The following is a 17,255-nucleotide window of genomic DNA, read 5'->3' as shown; positions in this document are numbered from 1 at the left end:
CCGCCTCCCATAAAGTCCCTACAGACTAGCCGCTGTTGCCTTTGTTCATTAACATTTGTTGTTGCATATTCCAAGTAACATCCCCTCCTACAATTTTTCAGTGTAAATTGTTCACTTTTCTCCATGTTTCATTCACTTTCTTTGTGCCCCCCTCTAGCGCCGCCACTGTTTCGCCACCACTTATGCATAATTGGATTCTTCGGATGGGGTTTCCTTTGATATATTTTGACCCGACATTCGTATTTCTCTCCGTTCTTGAGATATTGCAAATTGCCGCCTCGGAAGGTAACATTTCAGACGCCTCTAGCGTCCAAACGAAGCCGCATTCACCCAATGTTCATATGACATTTTTTGCTTGTTTTTAGCTGTAGATTCATCTCACGAATTTTCCGACATTCATGCACGACCACCCTGTATTTCACACATGGTGTTCTTCAGTTTTAAGCAAGCTTCCATGTGGTATTACTCGTGCTAGACTGTGAGGTAAAAGAGAGGATCGATGGAGAAATTTCAACGAAAATTCCGTCTAAAATTTCCCTTTCCGCGAATTTCGTAACCCGTAGCTCCGCTCGCCTTGTAGTCACGTGACCACCCTTTTCGTCCAAAGGACATTTATTTCAGACATTTAGTCTAAAGACACTTGGTCCAGGGACATTTGGTCCAAAGGACAATTCGTCCAAAGAACATTTCGTCCAAAAGACAATTGGTCCAAAGGACATTTCGTCCAAAGACATTTGATCCAAATGACATTTCGTTCAAAAGACAATTGGTTCAGAGGACCTTTCGTCCAAAGACATTTGGTTCAAAGGATATTTCGTCCAAAAGACAATTGGTCCAAATGACATTTCGTCCAAAAGACAATTGGTCCAAAGAACATTTCGTCCAAAGGACATTTCGTCCAAAAGACAATTGGTCCAAGAAACATTTTGTCCAGGGATGTTTACTTCAAATCACATTTCGTCCAAAGGACATTTGCCCCGGTAACGCTTGGGGGTCCGGGGTTTGTTTCCATTAGAAGAGTAAAAAAGTGATGCCTATAACATTGTGACTCAGTAGCTTTTCAATCCTAAAGGAAATTTGAAATAGAGATTTATTCCGCAATTTTCATTTCGATTGAACAAATATATGCTGCGGTATTCAGACTAATATAAAAGCCTGAAAACAAAATGGCCGATCAACAGGAATGAGGGAAAAGTTGAAGTGTGAAGTATGTTACTGCAACAACTGCTAACATGACATCTAAAATTTTAATGTTGTGAATGAAATAGTTTTAAAATTAGTACCGGTAACTAAAATTAATGAAGTTTAAATTTGAGTAAGTTAAATATTAGGAATTCAAACTCTTTTGTGTTAGAAAAGTGAAAAATGATGTGTGTCAAGTTTCTTTGAAGAAATACTGAGAATAGAAAAATACACATGTGTGAAATATATTCTTTTTACCGTTAGTAATACTCTTAAACAGTCACATTCTTGGCTGCAACATTGTGATAAGTGATTGACAAAGATAGGATGAAAGTTGGAACATTTCGTGTAGAATATAGGTATCTTTTCAGGTTAACCACAAGTCTGGTTTCTATTCGTAGACTATTGATAGTGTGTACCTTCGGCAGACGTTTCTACATAATTAGTGAGTTGTATGACAAACTAGAATTGTTCACTTGTCTTGTATTTTTATTTCAGTGTTACTCCTCATGCAAATACAGTATATACTTTTTCTTTCATATTAATTTTCTCGGTACAGTACAGTACATTTAAGATATCCATTGCAAAGTCTCAAACCAAGTAGAAGGTTCACATTACCTTCCGGAGGCAATGTTGTCCTTAATAAAGAGGGAGTTTGCTCTTCAAAGAGTTGTTCATTTCGGGAGGAGGTGAATTCCTTAACCAACGAAGCTAAAACTGTATTTCTGCGAAGCTAAAACTGAATTTTTATAAAATTATTAACGAAAGCAAAGAAATGTGGCCATTTTGTTTTCAGGCATTTACGTTTTTCTGAATATCTCAGCATATATTTGTTCTATCGAAATGAAAATTGTGGAATAAATCTCTATTTCAAATTTCCTTTAGAAATCAGAAGCTACTGAGTGATAATGTTATAGGCATTACTGTTACTCTTCTAATAGAAACAAAGCCCGGAACCCCAAGCGTTACCGGACCAAATGTAATTTGGACGAAATGTGCTTTGAACTAAACATCGCCATACGAAATGTTTCTTGGACAAATTGTCCTTCGGACGAAATGTACTTTGGACTAAATGTCTTTTGGAGAAAAGGTCCTTTGGACCGATTGTCCTTTGGACGAAATGTCCTTTGGACCAATTGTCTTTTGTATTAAATGTCCTTTGGACCAAATATATTTTGGACGAAATGTCTTTTGTACCAATTGTCTTTTGGACGAAATGTCCTTTGGACCAAGTGTCCCTGGACCAAATTTGTTTGGATTAAATGTCTCTGGGCGAAATGTTCTTTGGACAAAATATCTTTGAACGAAACGACCTCCAATCTATAGTCATCATACATCCAAATAATTAGAAAAAAATATAACACTTTATGGGTGACAAATTCACCAATTTTCACTTCATTCGGAGCAATGCGTGGGAAGAAAAATATTATTTCAAGTTCTTCCTATTTGTAATTTTGTGTCTTCCATTGTAAGGAAGTAGTATTTTTACTTAATTACCAAATCGTCCTTTACTTTACCAGAGCCAATGTTCCTTCGATTGTATTTCCTATGTCATGGTGATGTCACATATCAATGACGTCATGTTCGAAGATAGTGCAAATCCAAGATGGCTGTCAAAATGTAATATTACAACCACGAGGATGAAAATTAATTCATGAAAATTAAAAATACATTATGAATATTTTGGGAAATGATTCATGAAAATGCGAAAGAAAAGTACAAATCTCTACAACTATACAAGAACCTTTTAACTGACAACATAGGTAAAAAAAAACTTTAACTCGAGGAACTTTAACAAAATATGTCTAAATCTATGTAATTTTAGTTTGTGAAGAAAAACTAGTTCTCATTTAAGATAAACATCCACTCGTGATTCAGAGTCATTACCAAGTTTGGTTATTGTGACTTAAAATTAATCAACTTCCTGAATTTCTAGACAAAATGCCGCATTTATGGGTGGTCAACATTTCGACGCTCTTCTTCCTTAGAAGCACAAAATGTACAACAAGGTGCTCTTTGTTTTATATATTCTCAGTTCTGAGTTTTGCACTTTCGGCATTTGCAGGGCTGAACAAATCAAGTGGACTCGAACTTCTTGTCATAAGTGCAGGTTAAAGCTCATACACATCACTTTTTCAGAATCCATAGAAGGTTGGATCCTGAGAGGGAATAATCGGTGTTAAAGCACAGGTATGTCTGATACACGGCACGCAAAATGTGATACCGAAAACAGAGTGAGATGGCTCGTAGCTTAGATAGTGAATCCACCACTGGCGTCTTTCTCATAAATTCTTGAAACCGAGGGTCATCATTACTGGTCCCTTTGTTTCTTCCGAATTGCCAAATAAAATATTTGTGCATCCATAGGGCTTGGAATAGCAGGTCCCTAAATACCTTCGAGCGGCTTTAAAGCTGCATCGCCCATCTTCTTTACTATTTTAAATGTAGTTTCTTTTGTTCAAATCATCCTGATTGTGTCACAACCAGTAAAACTGTGGAAAGCAGGCATTATATTACATAAGCCATTACCTAACGCTTCAGCAGCTGAATGTATGGCTAGATTTGGTTGTTTTGCTCAGTCGTAAGTAATCCACATGGCTTGACATCCAACCCTTCTAAAGTTTTGCCACAGGTGGATACCAAGAATAAATACACCACTGTCTGGACTATGCATGATTACTGAGATGTTATTATTGTTACAACTTACGATAGCATGACGCAAATGTAAATATATCCTGGTGTCGGCTTCTACATGATTGTTTTCTAATTCTGGGACAGTTGTCCATGTTGATTTCGTTATTTGTTTGCATTCTTGTGGATTATTCCAACTACCACTGCTCACTAATTTTTGTCCAACTTGGAGTATCTTTACAGCTTCATTTCTTGAGCATTGGCCAAGGAATTGAATGAAGTTTGTTCTGTTCTCATATGAGCTTAAGTATCGTTTCCATTGCTTTGAAAATTTGGTGTTAGGTCCTTTTATTACAGCCGTAGCGTGTCATCATGGGAAGCAGGATGGTATCTTTCCGATTCATTAAAATGATACAGATCATTGCGATCGAAGACAACATCCACTCGATTAACAGCGTAAGTTCATGAAGTCAATGGTGTAGTTATTTTCAGTAGACAGCTTGAATAATCACCGAATATATTAAATTCGGTAACTTTTAGAAGTGAATATACTAGCGTCTTCCGTCATACACTTGAACTACTGTATTAGTAGGGAATTCTAAGTCTACTTCATCTGTTGTTCTGCACGTAGTTTTTGTTGCTATTTTATTCATCAACAATGCCTTGTTTGCTTTTCTCATTACGCCAAAACCTATCGAATAAAGATGGAAGGTATGAGAGAAGCTCACATTTGAACAGTTCCTCAAAGGAGTAATTTCACTCTGAAGCTAAGAGAAGTGTATTCCTAACTGTTTGCAATGTTTTCTCAGTAGCTACATTAATGACTTTAGATTTGGGAGAGGTAGCATGGCATTCAGTGAAGGTGTGTAGTTTTCTTCTTTTGATGGGATCATGCAAACTTTTAATTGGATTAATTCTCTAAATCCTTCATACCTATTTCTTCAATTCTTTTGCAGGTTTAACAAAAAATTTGTAATTTCAGTTAGCAATAATTCCATTACTAATGTTCTGTAATCCTACTAAAGCATGTTCCATGTTAAATGGGTTGTCTTGTTATTTCAAGTAAGCTATCAGCTTTTGAACATCGTCTTCGTCTCTAGCAGCACAGTGTGGTAATCACTCGTCATATAAAGAATCTATATCTCCAGTAGCATCATAATCCAGTCTATTTGCTTGGCGAAGGATTTCTTTCATTGCAGTCTTCTCATGATGTATAAGCTGCCACTTCGTGACTGCTTCCTTTCGAGCAGATTGCCTATAATTCCTCCTTGGATTTTCGATGATCTAATGAGGGTTTGCTCAAGAGCATCGTCTGAAATTACTCTGTTGAATTTACCAGCTGTGCGTTTCAGGCAGAAGTTCCAAGCTTTAAACTCCTTAATGCGTGCACATCATTTTGAAGACGAATCACATCTTCCAAGTATACTGCCATCCAGCGTGCATAATTACAGAGATTCAAAATAAAGAAATACGGGATCATCTTCTTGATTGTTACTAGATGCAGACTCCAGTTGCCCTTTCTATCAGCCGAAATGTTGTCTAGCGGAAGTTCCACCATCCCACAGTACTGACACCAAACCAAAATGTATCATTCAATATTCTGTAAAAAGTTCTTTCTTTCTTTCTTCTTTCGCTCTTACTGGAGGAAGAAGATACATTTCTTCATATCTGTTCCAACTCGCCTAGGCTGTACATCTTCTCCAACTTAATAAGATTATCACACTGATCCAGGTTGCTGGATGAGTTCCCCTGTAGTTGCCGTTCTCTTTGTTTCATATTCTGTTCACCTACATACGAACAATAACACCGTCTGTGCCACACAAACGCAGGATGAGCATCTGCTTCTTCATTGCTAAAAGTACTCTGAAGGTATGCTTTCTGCGACTTAGATTTGCATGGAGTTTTTGCAGTTTACCGAAACTTGTTGCCTTTGGATTGGTGACCGTTTGTGGTATGCAAATGATGCAATGATAGCTATCTGATACTTTCTGCCTCTTGAAACGCTGCATAACGTCAGATGTTGTGCTTCCTTTGAAATGGTACAAATTTCAAATCTGGAAAGAGAAAGAAACATAAAATCAGAAACTGTTTTGAAAGTAGAATTCATAAATTATGCCAAATGATAAATGAACATCAGTAACATTTTGTATGCGCTTTACAGAGAAGGGTCTTGCTTGCACTGAGTACTCAATGCAAGTTCAATTAAATTAAATTTATAGTTTATGTCTCCGAGGCAAATACAAGCTAAACACTTGCACAGCAAACTTGTTTTACCAAGTTTGTTGTAGTAATATTAGATTTTGACCACCATCTTGAATTTGCACTATCTTTGAACATGATCACCATGGCATAGAAAGTACAACCGAAGGAACATTGGCTCGGGTAAAGTCATGAACGGAAATTAGGTAATTTAGTAAAAATACTACTCTCTTACAGTGGAAGTGACAAAATTTCAAATAGGAAGAACTTGAAATATTTGTTCTTCCCACACATTGCTCCAAATGAAGTGAAAATTGATGAATTTGTCATCCATAAATTGTTATATTTCTCTAAATATTTGGATTTATGGTGACTACAAGAAGAGTGGAGCTATGGGTCACGAAATTGGGGAAAGGAAAATTTTAGAAGGAAGTCTTGTTGAAATTCCCTCACAGCTCCTTTCTCTTACGTCACAGTCCAACACAAGTAGTACCACCTGAGAATCTAAAAGTGAAGAAACCTATGCGAAACATAATGGTACGATAATAAATACAGCATCAGTGTCTATTTAAATAAAAGTTTTCAATTCTGTCGAACGGCATAGTAGCCATATTAGAGTTTGGCTGCCATCTTGATTTTGCACCACCTAGGAACATGATATTATCGCTTTCTGACATCACCATCATATGAGGAAAAGGATAGAAGAAACATTAGCTCTGGTAAAATTTTGCATGCTCAGTGTAAGCTAGCGCCCCCTCTATACAGTCATTTCAGAGATTTCTGTAGTTTCCATTTTCTTCTGTGCCTCATTTTTCTAATAATTTTCCACCTACTATTAAACGCACACTAAAATATGCTTGGTTTAAGATTTAGCATCTTCATTCTCATGATAACAGAAAGCTTTTTTAAACTTTTAGTGAAACTTACTTTACTAGTTAAAGCATATATTCCATATACAAGGTGCATCTGAAAAGTTTGGTGAGTGGTCCAATAGGTTAAAATTCGCACTGGTTAGAAGAGGCACCCGCTCATACGCATTCAGAGACATGTCAATAAGGATTCTCTAAATTGAAAATCATCGAAGTTAAGCAGTGGTGCACTGTGACCAAACTAATGGAGTTACTTTGAGAACTCGTGCCATTGTAAAGTGGAGCAACGCGTTAATATGAAGTTGCTTGAAATTAGGGAAAACGGCGACGAAAACTCATAGAATATTAATGTAAGCGTATGATGCTAAACCAGTGAGTAAAAAGTGTGTGTTTAAGTGATTTAAATGCTTTGGAGACGAAAGTTGTCGAGGACACCGCGTTCGAGTCAATCGTCAACAAGCGTAATCCCAGACAACATCGAACGAGAGCGACGGATGTTTGAAGATGATCAGCGGCCGTCTCTAAGAATGATAGCACAAGAGTTTAATATAAGTGCAGGCACTATTGTTCACGAACATTTGAAAAAGCGGAATCCGTGCCTGGTCTGTACCACAGACGCTGAGAAATGAGAGAAGAAAATTTGGATAGAAACTTCTAGAGATTTCATCGATATCTCTGACCGGAGTCTCTTTTTTTTGGGAACCATCATTACAAGAGATGATGTCTGGTGGTACTAATACGATCCGAAGACTAAGAGACAGTCAATGGCATTGCATTCATTGTCTTCGCTACCCCCGAGAAAGTAGGCTGACAAAATCCAAGATTAAGACGATGTTGATTGCCTTTCTCGAAGCGCTTGATCCGGTATGAATTTCCACCAGAGAATGAAACTGTTAAAGCGAAAGTTTACAAGGGGATTTTCAAACAGCTGCTGCAACGCATCCAGTGGGTTTGGCCACAACTGTACCGGAGTGGACAGTGGAATTTTCTTCAGGACAACACCTGTCACACATTGCGATCCACATGTTTAACTTTTTCGCTCAACGCAAGGTGACAATTCTTCAATACATTTCTTAATCTCCAGATTTGGCGCCACCAGACTTCTTTTTGTTTCCTAGCCTTAAATTAGCTCTGAAAGGCGTACGCTTCGAAGACGTTGCGGATATCCAGCAACGCGTAACCACGGTGCTTCGAGCGATTCCACACGAAGCGTTTGCTGACAGTTTCCAACAGATTTACAACTTATGTCAGAAACGTGTTATAGCTAATAGTGATTACCTTCAAGGCCAGTAACGGTATTGTTACTCTTGTACTATTGTTTGTGACTCTTGTGCCATTATTTTCTGAGACTACCAAATTTTTCAGACACACCTTGTATATAGGGATGAGCGTAACAGTGTTCGTCCGCGATCTTCTCCTAAAGGACTCCATCGATTTAAATTTTTATGGTCAATGAATACATGTCCTAGCTTAGAGTTTTACCACATAAGTTTCCTAGTAGAGGCTCTATAATATCTCCATAATACAGTGTCTCAAGGACCGCGGTAGCTCAGTGGCAAAATATTTACCTCTGGTGCGTGGTGTGCTTTATATCCGACCATGCTCTAATGAGCTTTGTGGTTGACTAACATCGTGATTTTGGGTTTTCTCAGGATTCTCCAGAATCCTCACATTTTCTTTATTCCATCCTTTTATTCATTGTCCTTATCATCGTCTCATTTAGCCTACACAGCATATCATGGACGTAAAACTAAAAGATATTATTTTATTTCATTTTTATAGCATCTCACGAGCCCGTCAATCTAGAAAGGTGAAACTTGGTATGTAGAAACATTATAAATAAGGGGACACGTGTTTCAGCTTTTCTGCAAATTTCCATCTTAGAAGGATAGGAAACATTTTCTACAATGGAAATAAATGTAATGATTTTTCGGCAACTCCTAAGAGGCCACTTAATTTCATGATTTTTAAGGAGTTTGATTTGCTAACACTTGTTTACATACCCTATCTGTGTGTCCGTCAGGGAGACAAAAAATCGCCAGAACTGTTTAATAACTCACCACTAAATTTGGTCAGAATGTAGGGGCTCAAAAGTTTGGAATCGGGTTCGCTTTTATTGGTGATATTCAAAGCGGAAGAGTTAGAAATAAACCATTACCGTTTTTAACATTGTTCACCATAAAGAAGACTGCAACTGCGTGATGTGGTTTTCTGTGATCTATTAAGCTTCCTAGGATTATATTCAATCTGTGCTCGAATTTCTCTACTAAAACCGAAAGTGACAGAAATCAACCACTTTGAGTTGTAACATTGATCGTTATGGAGTAAACACAGTAACAGACGGCGAGATTTTTTTCTACAATCAATTATGTATCCCAGTAATATGTTCTCTCTCCACTTTACAATAAACCTTGAAGTAGTATAAACTTCTGGTTTCAATATTAATATAAAATATCACGCCATTCAAATTAAATTCTTTCACATTATGTACACGTGCCACTGCTACTTGTTGATACATGAGTGGACGATGACAGAACTTTGGTTTATATTAGATTATCAGCTTGGAGAGAGAGGATACGAACAGATGAAAACGAAAAACGACCGATATTACTATCTAATCCATTCTTTTCAGTATTGTTGAGATGATTACTGACAATCCGGATGAAATTTACGCTCAAATACAACCCTATTGGCATGGAATGATGGATGGAGTGGGAAAGGATGACATGTAAAATAATCGGAAACGACCAATTCATAAATTTAGGTGTCGCTTAGATGTATAGTGATACTTACTACCAATGCATTTTAAGTCCGATTTATGCCCCCATGAGTATGAGGAGTAAGAAATGGTGAAGGAAGAGGTATCATTACGGATTTCTATTATTTCACTTTTACAGAAATGCGAAGCTGCAAATAACACACGGTTTTCTGATATGCGAATTCTAAGGGGTGAGTGGTCTTGAATATTTGATTCTACCGCTTGCCGATCTCCAAAACTATATTATTCGTACGAACTCTAAATTTCTAATTTGTGTTTGTTTTGGAATCCAGGCTTAAAATAAACCACTGTATTGCAAAATCAGATTTCTTATGGGGGTTTTAATTCCTTTTTATTGTTCGCAATACCTCCAAAACCATTAAAGAATTGAAATTGCTGATTTTCTCCTTACACCCTAAGCTGAAACTAAGGCATTGTCGAAGTGCGAATCCTAAGAAGCTGAGAGGGGCTTGAATATTTTTGTCGAATTTTTGTTCGAAATGGTCATACAAACTTCAAGTTCCATACCATAGGCTATATATAAACCTGAATTGTCACGAAATGCGAATTTTCAATGGAGATGCGAGACCTGACCTTGTACCGATATTTACTATTTATCCTAAACTCTTCTCGTATACTCTTTAAATTTTGTACAAAGTAGTGGCTTTTACATATAACGAACTGGCCAATCGCTCGGGGTCTCGTGTATGGAAGCACCGCGCACTTCATAATTCTACTCTTGATTTTTTAAAGCATTTATGGACAGCAAATTATAGAACTCAATAACATTCTGAATATTACAAAATTAAAGAATAGTCAAGTCGATTAAAGTTGTATAATTACTCCATATGCAGAACACCAACACACAATTATAAATAGAAATATTTGCATTATTCATTAACTCCATTTAAATGGTCAGTGTATTAGTGAGTCAAGTTGCCCTTCAAATTATTCTGTACTATTACACTATAAGATATCTAGTTACTGCATAACGGAGTTTACTCACGAACTACACACTAGTGTTGCTTTACAAGTTAAGCTGCTTATAGAAGAACTAATCTTAATCTGTTTATTATTTGGTCTTCACTCAAAAGTTTTGATTACCTTTTTGCATGTTACACGGAAATTCAAAGTTTATATTGTATATTTTTGATTTTACAAAAATCTTCACGTGATCACAATACTAATACAAGATATAGGAAATGGAAGAAAAGAAGTGAACCAGTCCAGCATCTTCATGAGCGTATGACAAGATATTTAAAAATAAAAAATGTTGGAAGTGGGATTAGCTTTGAACTTGACAATTTACCTAAAGAACTTAAGAAATTAGATATGATACAACATCGTTACAACACTTTCTTCTTTCTCAATAAAAAGTCCACCAAACAATTGAACTTACAAAATGATCCAGAGATATGGTCATCGCAACTACGTGACATAGAGTGGCATACGATTATTGCTAAACATTCTGTTCAATCCACAATAAAAACAAATGCCAGTCAAGTGAGTGGCATTTTAGTAAATTTTACAACACGAGCATTTGGGCTAATAGCGAAATACATGATATATGCTGGTTAATATACAGATGGTGATCAGAAAAATGGAAACACCTGAACGAAATTGCAACTTACCAGATTAATATGGTGTCGGGCCACCTTTCGCCTTCAGAACAGCCTTGATGCGACGTGGGATGGAGGCATAGAGGTCGTGAATGGTAGCAAGTGGAATTTTACACCATTCCTCGTGCAGGGCACCGGCCAGTTCTGTGAGAGAGGATGGAGGTGGAAATCGTCGCCGGCGTCGTGTTTCCAAGACGGACCACAGATGTTCAATTATGTTGAGATCTGGAGATTGGGCGGGCCAGGGGAGGTGTTGAACTTCATCCCGATGTTCCTTAAACCACGCTGCAACAAGGTGTGCGAATGGGTGTATTATCATCCTGGAAGATGGCGTCACTGTCCGGGAACAACATCCGAACCATAGGATGCAAGTGGTCTCCTAAAATTGCGACATAATCGTTGGCAGTGATTCGTCCGCTAAGTGTGACCACAGGACCCAATGAAAAACCATGATATGGCGGCCCACAGCATCACCGAGCCGCCGCCATGTTTCACAGTTGATCGGAGACACTGCAGATCATAAGCTTCTTTGGGCATTCTCCACCCATAAACACGGCCCGTGGTTGGAAATAGGGTGAAGGATAACTCATCTGACCATATCACACGTTTCCAGTCCTCAACGGTCCAAGTTGCATGGTCGCGGCACCATTTGCGGCGTGAGAAAGCGTTATGGTCCTTGATGAGCGGTTTGGCCCGTGCAACACGGCCCCGTAAGTTCATGTCATGTAATTCGCGGCGGACTGTGATTGTCGAAACAGGCTGGGGGAGGTGGTGATTGAGTTCCTCCGTCACTTGCTCCGCAGTGGCACGACGGTTCTGCGTGACAATGCGCTTTAATACCCGGCGTGACCTGTCACTCATGATTTTATTCCGCCCACTGTTCCGCTTCCCCGATGTGGTTTCCCGTGTGTTGTGTAGGCCGTCATTACCTTCGACACTGTCCCACGCGACACACCTAACACAGTAGCCACTGCCGCCACACTCACTCCACATAACCTCGCAGCAACAATTTGCCCTCTTTAAAACTCTGAGAGGTCTCCCATTTTACACTACCTCCGTCTGCTGCAGCCACTGGACACCATTGGCGCCACGACACCACTGCCAACCCATACATCTGACGTGTTGCCAACTACAGGTGTTTCCATTTTTCTGATCACCATCTGTATTCCCAATTTGAAAGTTGTATATACCATTTTGTCGTTCGTTTATTTCTGATCATAAAGTTTTTGATTCAACTAAAGAAATACGTGAGACGAGGCATGTGTGAGAACATGCGAACTATCACGAAAACGATACAAAAAATGTAAAGCCGCAAAGTAACAAAGAGTGCATGTTAAAGTGGTTCGATCTCCAAAAAGGACTGAACAACTTTCGTCTATTCATCTCAGATCTGAAGTGGAGTAGAAGAGCGCTGGAAATATATTTTTAGACTGTTAATCATTGTTAAGACTGTAGCTTCACAAAATTTTACCATTCAGTAGTCATAGAGAAAATTTGAACGTCACTTTGGTGACAATGGTTTGAATGAAGCAAATAAATTGTCCGATTTGATGCAATGTCCACACCAAATGACTAATAAGAAGACAAATGATTATTATGTCCGAACAAAAAATATTCAAGATGGATTATAAAGCTCATTCAATCAAAAAGAAAATAATAAGAAATTGCTTAAACTATTAGTCGTACTCCATTATTCTTGATTATAACGTGACATTGCTTGTGTTTAGGAACTCCCTACAATATTACGATTAGTAAACAAGCACCGCTAAAATGGAAAATAATTCTACACGAAGTGCACACTAAATTGCGATCACTCCATCGCACAAGAAAGTGTGGCCAGCAGCGAGCTGATTACATGAACACTCCGGCTGGTAGTATTGCAGAGAAAGAACACGCTCGAAGCTACATGTTAGCAGACAACACATCGTCATAATGGGAGATGATCATGATTTATTCGCATTCCAATAGGGCATGAGTTGTTACCCGAGCAATAGGAGCGTCAATAACCCAGACAGCATTACTTGTCAGATGCGCCCGTCCCTGTGTAGTGAAGGTTTACAAGGAGTGGGAAGAAAATGGGGTAACGGTCTCCAAGAGAAGGAACTACAGGGTATACGGATGTTCAAAACGTTAGGCGAGCGTCACATTAAACAGCTCGTGACAACCAAGTGGACCATCAGTGCCCAGAAATTACGTGACCAATACACTGGTGGATGCACAACACCCATATTGCACGGAACTATACAGCTTACACTGGCACGCACGCAGTTCCACAGCCGACGATACTCTCACCCACTTCTTACGACTCCTCACCACCGACTTTGTTACGCTCGGGCAAGGGAACACGCTAATTGGACCATGGGTGGCTGGAAAAGGGTGTATCGTCCGATTAATCACGATTAGTGCTATCCCTCTAGGATGGGCGTATACATGTGTGACGCCAACACCACAAAGATATGGATCCCTCGTGCATGGTGCTTACTGTACAGAAAAGTGGGGTTGGCTGCATAGTTCGATGATGCTTTTGTTGGCAGTGACTAGGACCGTTGGTGTGTATGAACCACAGCGAGACATCTGTTGTGTATCTGCAGGTGTTAGATAATGACATACACCCTACAATGCAATACTTCTACATACACGAAGACGACATTTTCCAGGACGACAATCCACAATGTCACCAATCCAGGGCTCTACTTGTTTGGCTTAAGGAACATTCCACGGAGCTGCAACTTATGAATTGGCCCCCTAAGTCACCAGACCTTAATCCTATAGAACATTTATGGAATGTTGCGAGATAAGCTCTTCGCACATTGACTCCTGCGTCAACATCTGTAGGCTGATTGTGAGATGCCATCAAGAATATATGGTGTCATATCCCCGTGGAAACATATCAGAAACTACCAGAATCCATAGGACGCAGTATCCAGGCCGTGCTCTGAGCACAAGATGGATCAACACAGTATCAGGCTTACCCTAGGTGGTCGCAATTCAGTGAACTCTCAGTGTATATTTTTCATGTAAGTCTTTTGTCAGGCGATATTTTGTCATCGACCTTTTTACTTTTGAAACTGTATCACGACACCGGCGAAAGACAGCGCGGGGCATACTTCCACTAGGCACCACAAAGGCTAAGGCCGTCTATAAGCCTGAACAAGTGCAACCCAACTTACACGAACTTCTCAAGCGATTAATATGGTGCGCCACAGATGACAAGATCGACGGAAAATACGCGAACTAAAAACAGTGTTGCAAATTTATGAACTCTAGTAGTTACTTTTGTTATAAGAACTATGTTGTGCTATTAATGCTGAAAGAAAAATGTTTAATTTTCTTGTGTTCATGTTATTCACTTCCCCTTCATTGTCGACTCGTACTCGGGAAATATATTATTTTCTTTGTCGGCTGAATAATGAAGAGGTCTATATAGCTATAATGAATATAAATACAATTGGTTATGATATGATCTTTTTTTATTTGAGTTTAGCGTACGTTTCAGCAGCAAGAGTATGTGGGACGCGAAACACAGCTTAACTTGGGATCCGAATAACAAGAGCTACCATGATTCGAACCGGGGTCTTTCGCGCGTACGCTATTAACATAGACACAAGGGTGTTCTACAGTGAGTTATGAATAAAACTGATTCCTAAACATTTTAAATTCCCTTAATCTATAGGTAACTTTTATTTTTATCTAGTATGCTTCAACAAGATTTGTTCTATAGCCTGAAAAGGAACTGAGCGAACGTTATAGCAAGGAAAGGCAAGCGAGTACTATGAAGCAGCTTAACTTAGGATTGAAAACATAAGCTCCCACAGGGAATAAACCGATTATCTATTTAAACAATGTGAGAAGACAATCATTTATGATGGAGTATATTGCTTCTCTGGAATAGTTATCTAAGTAAGTGCATGATATAACGCAACAATTGAATGATTTTGCGAACAATGGGATTGTGTTATGTCAAAATAAAGATACCGTGTTTATAGTAGTTTAAGATTTAAGTTGATTTGAATTTAGATTTTCTCTGTTTTATTGTTTTTGTAAGATAAAATAAAAGAATGTCCTACATGATAAAGGATTACCGACAATCTGCATTCACAACCAAAATACGATTTTTCATTGAAATAATAAGAGATACAAATATATTTCAGAGTATATCAGAGCATACGAATCCTTATTTTAAAACAGAACTCTAATAATTATACGAAATTTTGTTCGTTCCTTCCAATTCCCTTTAGAAAACCTACTTGAAAACATGCTACTCGCAGGAATACGAGGCAAACCCGAGATTTTAAAAAGATAAATGCTTAACGAACAAGGTAGTAGCTCCCTCGTTCCTAAGCGGTTATCGGCGGGAGCACATGTGGCTCAGATTCCTCATTAACCTGTAGGTATACGTCCCATGTTGTCTCGCTGCTAAAAAAGACGGTAAAAATCAAATAAAAAAGCAATCAAAATATAGGCCAGTTGTTAGCGATCTTCTTTCTTAATGTGATGATCCCAGGTTCAAATCCGAAGGCTATCTATCCTGTCTGAGGTTTCTCCAGACGCTTTCCTCAAGTTCCATCAAGCAAGTAAATGACATTTTTCAGTGCAGTCACTGGCCAACTTCCTTCAACTTCGTCTTATATTGTTATAGGTTCTTTCTGTTTTCAGTATTAATTGGTGTCTCAGGCTGTATCAGAAAGTTGGTTAGCGTTCAGTATACGATGAATGTGCACTATTTCAAAACTTATGGAGCATTCCGGGTAGTAATGGTGAACTCAACAAAGAGTTACTTTGGGAAAAAGATATTTTAAACTTTCTTCACAATACAGTACTCTACAAAACGTTCTTAATTCAATTAGTTACTATTATTATTATTATTATTATTGAGATTTCTGTTATGATTATTATACTCCAGGTAAATAAAAAAAAGCTGGTCAGATGTTGAGATTGTCCTTAGTATTTGATACGCCTCATACTTTATGTTGTAAATTTGTGTGAAATTAAAATAGTTGTTGAAAGTAATCTAAAGAGTCTTTTTTCGATTCTTAAAGATTTTTTGTAAATACTGTTTTCTTAAAATGCATGCAATGCTCCATATAAGTTCTGAAATTCAGAGAAAATTTGCTGTATAATATTGTAGTACCTTTCCCAATCACTCCGTTAACGTAGAGAAATGTTCTCAACTTTGCAACACTATTTTTCAGACTACAAGAAAGTGTCAACCAATAGGAGCTGCGAACACATTACCCACCCCCAACACGACTATCAACAGAGCTGAGTAGCCACATTTAACATTAAGATACCCAACATGGCTGCCGACTAAAGAACAAACCATGTGGTGTGCTTCAGTTTCTCTTCAAAGTCCGCGGCGCTCAGATGAAACATTTGCTTCAAATGTTACGGTTCATTTCATTCTTCTCAATAGAAAAAAAGAGGAGGGGAAAGAAAGGGAAAGGACCCCGTAAATATAAATAAGTTATTGGAAAGAATATGAATTTAAATTAAGTATATATATATATATATATATATATATATATATATATATATATATATATATATATATATATATATATATATATATATATCGAGGTTTCTCAACCTTGGACTCACAACAACATGAGGATTGAAAAAATGAATTCTTCAGTTTAAGTCGTACGATCATGCCGGCTAGTCTAAATAAGACGGTGAGGATGATAAATGAGTTAAATGGAATGAAGTAGGAGGAAACGGGAGAACCTTGGGGAAACACGTGCATGTTTCTCCATCACAAAGCTCACTTGCCCTATCTGGGATCGAACCAAGGACCTCATGCACCATAGGTAAACGCTCTACCATTTTTTTAAAGTTCGTTCTAACTGAGATACACTTTGGCATGGACAGTTCGTGCAATTTCTGTGTAATCCAAACACGACAGGGATACGAACACAGAAAGGTCCAGGACAATTAAAAATCCTATGCTCTTCAGAGGAATTCGAAACCCCAGTGGATGCGCCTCATTATCCGAAGCCG

This window comes from Thermobia domestica, chromosome 3 (genome assembly GCF_964235325.1).
Source record: "Thermobia domestica chromosome 3, izTheDome1.hap1.1, whole genome shotgun sequence".
In the NCBI taxonomy this organism is placed as follows: Eukaryota; Metazoa; Arthropoda; class Insecta; order Zygentoma; family Lepismatidae; genus Thermobia; species Thermobia domestica.
This window is presented reverse-complemented; position numbering follows the sequence as displayed.